The following is an 8,437-nucleotide window of genomic DNA, read 5'->3' on the forward strand; positions in this document are numbered from 1 at the left end:
CACACACAGCAAAACCCAAACCTCGTTTAAAAGACTTTATTCATTCATGAGAGAGAGAGAGAGAGAGAGAGAGAGAGAGAGCGCACCAGGCAGAGGAAAAAAGCAGGCTTCATGCAGGGAGCCCAATGTGGGACTCAATCCTGGGACCCCAGGATCACATGCTGAGCCAAAAGGAGATGCTTAACCACTGAACCACCCAGGCATCCCCCAATTCTCTTGTATATAAGAGACACACACCTCCAACAGTGATTCAAAAATGCTAAATTATAAAGGACAGGACATGGGGCACCTGAGTGGCTCAGTCGATTAAAAGTCAGCCTTGGGCTCAGGTCATGGTCCTGGGTCTCCCTGCTCAGTGGGGAGTCTGCTTTTCCCTCTATCCCTACCTCTTTCCCTCCCCCTTCTCATGCTCACTTGCTCTCTCTCAAAAAAATAAATAAAATATTTTTTTCACAAGATTTTACTTATTCATGAGATACACAGGGAGAGAGAGGCAGAGACACAGGCAGAGAAAGAAGTAGGCCCCATGCAGGGCACCCAATGTGGGGACTCAATCCTGGAACTCCAGGATTACACCTTGGGCCGAAGGCAGGCACTCAACCACTGAGCCACCCAGGCATCCCAAATAAATAACGTCCCAAATAAATAATATCTTTAAAAAAAAGAATAAAGTATGGGACAAAGGCATACTGGATGAATAGAAACAGGAATAATGGAAATAGAAAAATGGAAACAGAAAAAGAGCAGATACCCTGGTATCAGCAAAGTAAAACTGAAGTCTCAAAGCAAATAGTCAAGACAAAAGGACAATTTTGTATTAAAGGCCACTATGCAAAATGATCATACAACATTTAAGAATATTTATTACCAATAAATAAGAATATTTATTACCTCAGTAGCACATCGGTTAAGCATCTGACTTCTGATTTCAGCTCAGGTCATGATCTCAGCATTTGGAGATAGAGCCGGGTGTTGGGCTACTCTCTCTCTCCCTCAGCCCCTCCCCCTTCCCACTCCCTCTCTAAAAATATATTTTTTTAAGATTTTATTTATTCATGAGAGACACAGAGAGGCAGAGACATAGGCAGAGGGAGACGCAGACTCCCTGGGGGGAGCCTGATGTGAGACTCAATCTCAGAATCCCGTGATCACACCCTGAGCTGAAGGAAAATGCTTAACTGCTGAGCCACCCAGGCGTCCCTAAAAATAATTAATAATAATAAAAGAGTATTTATTACCAAATAATAATGCCAACATCCTTAATGAAGTAAAAAAAAAAACTACAGAAGTTGTGATTCTGGTGTGGAGCGGTGGCGGGCATAGCTAGCGGGTCGGGCGCCGAGAGGGGTTGGGGGTGCAGCTCGGTTCCCCCCCATACCCCTCCGCGAGCCCCACCCCTCCGCCGGCCAGGCCAACCCGGCCGAACTATCCCCTGCTGCGTGAGCCTGGGGCGCCCCGGGCGCCCCCAGCAGACCCCCCTGTATCATGGGCAGCCAGAGCTCCAAGGCTCCCCGGGGCTACGTGACCGCCGAGGAGGCAGCACGCGCTTCCCCTGCTAAGGCCAACTGACAGGAGAATGGCCACATGAAAAGCAATGGAGACTTATCCCCCAAGGGTGAAGAGGAGTCGCCCCCCCCACCCCAGGAACAAAACAGAAGAGGCAGCCGGGGCCATTGGCAATGCCATTGAGCCAGCACCCCCTAGCCAGGGCACTGAGGTCAAGGGGGATGCCCCCGCCAAGGAGACCCCCAAGAAGAAGAAGAAATTCTCTTTCAAGAAGCCTTTCAAATTGAGTGGTCTGTCCTTCAAGAGAAATCGGAAGGAGGGTGGGGGTGATTCCTCTGCCTCCTCATCCACAGAGGAAGAGCAGGAGCAGGGTGAGATTGGTGCCTGCGGCGAGGAAGGCACAGCCCAGGTAGGGAAGGCTGCCGCCACCCCTGAGAGCCAGGACCCCCAGGCCAAGGGGGCAGAGGCTAGTGCTGCCTCCAAGGGAGGAGACACAGAAGAGGCAGGGCCCCAGGCTGCAGAGCCGTCCATTCCCTCAGGGCCAGAGAGTGGCCCTACACCTGCCATGAGCAGAATGAGTAGCTGGGTGGGGGCAGGTGGGTGATCTCTAAGCTGCAAAAACTGTGCTGTCCTTGTGGAGGTCACTCCCTGGACCTGGTGGTGCCCTGGCTGCCTTCCTGTGGCCCAAAAAGGAAGGGGCTGTTGCCCCCTCCCAGCCACCTTCCCTCTCCTTTTCCCTCCTGTGGATTCTCCCATCATCCATCTGGCCTTCCTCTTAAGGCCAGCTGAAGATGGTCCCTTGCAGTTTCCCGAGTTAGGTTAGTAATGTGAAATATGCTCCTGCCCCTACCCCTGCAGAAGGCAATTGCTGGTTTTCTTCCCCAGTTCTTTTCCAAGTAAGTTTTGTTTACTCCCCAAATCCCTGAGCCAGATGTGGGGTGCCTACACTCCCAACCCCGAGTGTCCAGCCTTCCCCTCTGTTGAGTTTTTAGTCTCTTGTGCTGTGCCTAATGGCACCTGGGCTAGGGAGGACACTGCCCCTGTCCAGGTTTTTATAAATGTCTTACTCAAGTTCAAACCTCCAGCTTGTGAATCGACTGTGTCGCTTTTTTGACTTGGTAAGCAAGTATTAGGCTTTGGGGTGAGGGGGAGGTCTGTAATGTGAAACAACTTTTTGTTGTCTTTTTTTCCCCCTCCCATTGTTGTAAATAACTTTTAATGGCCAAACCCCAGATTTGTACTTTTTTTTTCTAACTGCTAAAACCATTCTCTTCCACCTAGTTTTACTGTAACATTTGGAAAAGGAATAAATGTCATCCCTTTAGTAATGAAAAAAAAAAAAAACTACAGAAGTTGCAAGGAGACAGGAACAGAAACACAGTAAGAATATTCTGCTCACTACAAATCAAATCAAGTGGACAAAAAAATAAGAAAAAAGAACACCTGAACAGCATAAGCAACACGGTAGAACTTATGAATATATGTAAAGCTCTAAACTCTGATCACACAAAACATTACTTCTCAATTCTGCATGGCATATTCACAAAAACTGATCATAGATTAAGTTGCAAGGAAACAACAAATTTCACAAAAGAAATATTACAAACAACCCTCTGATCACGAAGCAGTTAAACTGGAAATTACTAATAAAAACAAAATGTATTCCTATTTGTCACGTAAAGAAAATTGTATTTGCGGGGCACCTGGGTGGCTCAGTGGTTCAGCATCTGCCTTTAGCTCAGGGCATGATCCTGGGGGTCCTGGGATTGAGTCCTGCATCGGGATCCCCAGAGGGAGCCTGCTTCTCCCTCTGCCTATGTCTCTGCCTCTCTCTCTGTGTCTCTCACGAATACATAAAATCTTTTATTTTTTTATTTTTATTTTTTAATTTTTATTTATTTATGATAGAGAGAGAGAGAGAGAGGCAGAGACACAGGCAGAGGGAGAAGCAGGCTCCATGCACCAGGAGCCCGATGTGGGATTCGATCCAGGGTCTCCAGGATCACGCCCTGGGCCAAAGGCAGGCACTAAACCGCTGCGCCACCCAGGGATCCCCATAAAATCTTTTAAAAGAAATTATTTTCAAAGAAAAAGCTTACAATTTTTTAAAAAAGCAATCACTTCTACAGCAAGGCATTTCCTTTAAAATTAGTATCTGGGGGCAGCCCAGGTGGCTCAGCGGTTTAGCGCCGCCTTCGGCCCAGGGCATGATCCTGGAGACCCGGGATGGAGTCCCACATCCTGCTCCCTACATGGAGCCTGCTTCTCCTCTGCCTGTGTCTCTGCGTCTCTGCCTCTCTCTCTGTGTTTCTCATGAATGAATAAATAAAATCTTTTTTAAAAAGTAAAATTAGTATGTGATATATATATTTAAATATATATTTATTTATTTAAAGGCTTTATTAATGTATTCATTCATAAGAGACACAAGAGACATAGAGGGAAAAATAGGTTCCCTGCTGGGAGCCTGATGCAGGACTCAATTCCCAAACCAGGATCATGCCCTGAGCCAAAGGCAGATGCTCAATTGCTGAGATGCTCAATCTTTTAAAAGAAATCATTTTCAAAGAAAAAGTTTAAAATTTTTAAAAAAAGCAATCACTTCTATAGGAAGGCATTTCCTCCTTTAAAATTAGTATCCGTGCTATATATATATATATATATATATAAAAATAAATACATGGTATATATTTATCAAATATACATATCCAATATACATATATATATTTAAAAGCTTTATTAATATATTTATTCAGGAGACATACAGGAGACATAGAGGGAGAAGCAGCTTCCCTGCTGGGAGCCCGATGCAGGACTCGATCCCCGAACCAGGATCACTCCCTGAGCCGAAGGCAGACGCTCAATCGCTGAGATGCTCAATCTTTTAAAAGAAATCACTTTCAAAGAAAAGTTTTTTTAAAAAAAAACCAATCACTTCTATAGCAAGGCATTTCCTCCTTTAAAATTAGTATCTGTGATATACATATCTAAATATAGGATATATATTTATCAAATATACGTATTTAATATATATATATATACACACATTTAAAGGTTTTATTAATGTATGTATTCATGAGACACACAGGAGACATAGAGGGAGAAGCAGGCTCCATGCAGGGAGCCCGATGCAGGACTCGATCCCCGAACCAGGATCACGCCCTGGGCCGAAGGCAGACGCTCAATCACTGAGCCACCCAGGCGTCCCTATTTTCTGTGATATTAAGAAGAAAAATATCTCAAGATTTTCGGGTTTTAATTTCTCTATACGGTTCAGTCTACTTAAAACCTCCCCTATGTTTCATTCTCCCTTACAATATTTCATACATTATTAAAATACCTGTTTTTAGACCTTGTCCAAATATCTACAAACAATTCCTTTCTGTTCAAGTTCTTTATTTTTGCTATTTTGAACTTTTGTTACTTAAGCGAATCCTCCACAATACGAACTCAAATTTTAAGACTGTTTTAGGAAACTCTTTGAAATTTAGAAATTACATGGTTCACGCTTTTAACAAAACCCGGGCCCTTGAAGAGCTTAATTCTTGAGGTGGGAAGCCAGGGGAGGAGAGGGAAAAAACAGAATCGTCGTCGTTTCTAGAGAAAGGGGTACTGAGTTCTAGAGGGCTGTCGAGCTCCATTTTGACCGACACATCGAAACACGAAAGTAAAACCAGCCGGCAAAATGAAGGTAAAAACCAAAGGAACAGCAACTGCTCGTCAAACAGCGCAGCAGACTTACGAAGAACAAAAAGCTCCTTTGCTCCTCACATTTTTTACTTACCCAAAGGAAACTTCCCCCCATTCGTAGCCAGGAACGCCCGAGCTCCCTCGGCTCCAACGGCCCCAGCAGGCGGGCCAACGGTCTCCAGAGGAGGATCGCCTCAGGAGGACTAACGACTGCCGGCTTTGTACTTCCCAGTTCAAAGGATGGCCCCGCCCACTTCCGCCGTTGCGTGGGGTCACGTGACCGGGTCCTCGCCAATCAACTGTGGAGGCATGAGGTCCACTTCCGGGTGGGGCCCCACGCTCTCCCCCATCTTGAGGCTCCAGGAGGGCTTATTTTGTTTCGAAGTTAGGGAATATGGTCTACCCGTTCTCTCGGCCTGCTGGGCTGAAAGAGAATGAGCGGGCCCCTAAAATTCACGAGATGCCATGTAACAGTTTCCTTCGCGTGCAGTGCAGAGGCAAGTGCGGATTCTGAGGGCTGCGAGGCTTGCAGAGCCTCGTGAGCCTGAGAGGTCTGAGTGCACGGAACTGGGAAATGTGCCATAAATCACTATCACCTCCCTGCTAAATGCACCTTAGAGTGGTTTTGAAGATGAAGTGAGGCCTGTGCCTGGCACATATTGTTACAGAAGTGGTTACTATTTTTCCTTGTTTTGAAGACATTCTCTCCACCTTGAAAACATTTACAAGCTGTGTTATTCAAGGACAATCCTATTGCTTCGTCAAGCTTCCTTTCTCATGTGAAAATGGAGAAAGCCCGTTTAACAAATGTTCCCTAATACATACCAAATATATATATATTTAGACCCAATTACCCCCTAATATATACCAAAAACCATCTAGGTTCAGAGGACAGAAAATTGAACAAGATCTGTAAGGTCCCCCCTTTCATGATACTTGTATTCTAGTATGGAGCAAGGTTATAAACCTAAAAACAGAATTACGGAGAATAAAATAATATATGATGTGCCTAGTGCTGGACAAAGAACAGCTCATTGTTGAATTTTCTATACAATCATTTAGGGAATGGTGGGAATTTGGGTCAGCCCCACCCAAAGCTCATGAACTGAGAGGGGAAGGGTGGTCCCTTAAAGTAAAATTCAAGGGTCCATAATATACTGAATTGCAGAATGGTCCCCAAATTCCTGCCCTGGATCCACACACACGCTCTATAATGATCTCCCCTTAAGTATGGGCAGAGCCTGTGAATATGATGTGACATCGCTCCTGGGATTATGTTATATGGCAAAGATGAAAGGATTTTTCAGAAGTAAGTAAGGTCCCTAATGTGTCCATAATAGTCACTCAAAAGGGAGAATATGCTGGGTGGGCCTGACCTAATCAGGTGAGCGCTTTTATAAAGGAGCGAAGCCTTCCTTAAAATCAGAACCTCTGAACAGTAGAGATGCTTTCTTCTGGCCTTGGAGAAACTAACCAGCAGTTATGAAGTGCCTATGGAGAGGGGAAAGCACTAGGAGCCAAGGTGCTCTGTCCTACTCCTGCAAGGAAGCAAATTCTGCTAGCCTAAATGAGTTTGGAAAAGGACCCCAGGCCTTAGATTAGCAGATAGCCTAGTGGACACACGTGACTGCGGCCTTATGAGCCCCTTTGCAAAACATGCAGTTCAGACTGCTGACCCATGGAAACTATAAGGTGATAAACATGAATCCCCTTAAGCTGTGAAGTGTAAAATCATTTCCTATGCAAAAATAGAAAATTCAGGATTCTTCTCTTGTTTTGGGCAATCTGAAATATCAAATACGTCCTCCAAGCTCCTTGTATGTCATAGGCGTTCAGGGAGGGGCCTACTAAAGGAGCTGATATCTAAGGTGAGACGTGAGAAGTAGTTATCTAGGCAAAGAGGAGTATAAATGTGTCAGGAAGAGAGAAGCTCATCCTCACCTGAGCTATCACAAAATGCTTTTCCAAAACGCTGAGATTTACCACATTGGCAAAAAAGGAAAAGAAAGCCCCCTCCGCCACCACCCCCATCGCTATTACAGCTTTTTTGGCATAACATCCAACTGAGAGTGTCCCAGAGTACATTTCCTTGACCCACCAGCTTTTAGGCTTTTCGCAGAGGGCAATTAAATAATTCATCAGCAACAGAGGTTTGAAATCAGTCCATTCAGTGGAGAGAGAGAAAGAAAAATTTCTGACGCCTGGTTTGGAGACCAAACTAGATGACTAGATTCCTTTCCTTACGACGAGACCAGCCGACACTTTGAGAGAAACAGCATTTGTTATTTGCCTCTACCCCTAAAGAAGGAAAAAGTTTCATTTTTACAGTTGACATATTCCCTCTGAGTGGGGAGACATTTCATCTCCTCATTTCAGGTTGTGATTTAATTTCATTTTTTCTAAATTAACTCAACACTCCCTCTCCTCTACATCCTCCCTTAGTGTGTAGTGAGGGGGCATTCTAGCTTGACCTCCTGATTCCTCAGGTCAGAGGACCAGAATCTGGAAGTAGCTCTGTTGCTTTTTTTCTTCTTCTTTTTCATTAGGAGGAGAGGGTAGGGAGTGAGCAGAAGCAGAGGGAGAGAGAGAATCCTAATCAGGCTCCATGCCCACAACCCTGAGACCACAACCTGAGCCAAAATCAAAAGTCAGATACCTAATCAACTAAGCCACCCATGCCCCACTGTAGCCTATTTTTTAAAGTATATTTATTATTATTGAGGTATAGTTCACATACTGTTAAATTTACCATTTAATGTGTCCAATTCGGTGGTATTCAGTATATTTACTATGTCATATAACCATCATCACTGTCTAATTCTAGAACTTCCTACCACCCAGCCTCCCCAAGAAAACCTACACCGGTTAGCAGTCAATCCCAATTTTAATCCCTCCTCCCTACTTTCTCCATTACCTGACAACCGTTATTAACCTTACTGTCTATATGGATTTGCCTATTCTAGATATTTCATGAAAATGAAATTAATACGTATTTTTTTTGTTTCTGACTTATTTCACTTAGCATAATGTTTTCAAGGTTCATCTATGCTGCGGCATGTATCAGTAGTTCGCTCCTTTTCATGGCTGAATAATAATGCGTTCTGCAGATCTACCTTTTTTTTTTTTTTTTAATCCTTTCACCCACTGATGGACATCTGTGATGTTTCCACTTTTGTTAACTATCATGGATCTCAGTGTCCTGGAATGGAGCTCTGCATGGGGCCCCCTGCTCAGCAGGGAG

General features: G+C 44.6%; 1 pseudogene; it reads left to right on the forward strand.

Annotated features, from left to right (window-relative positions):
• The first annotated feature begins 1,485 nt into the window (after window positions 1–1,485).
• LOC112927671 (MARCKS-related protein-like) lies at window positions 1,486–2,137 on the forward strand (annotated as a pseudogene).
• Window positions 2,138–8,437: the final 6,300 nt, after the last annotated feature.

This window comes from Vulpes vulpes, chromosome X (genome assembly GCF_048418805.1).
Source record: "Vulpes vulpes isolate BD-2025 chromosome X, VulVul3, whole genome shotgun sequence".
Lineage (NCBI taxonomy): Eukaryota > Metazoa > Chordata > Mammalia > Carnivora > Canidae > Vulpes > Vulpes vulpes.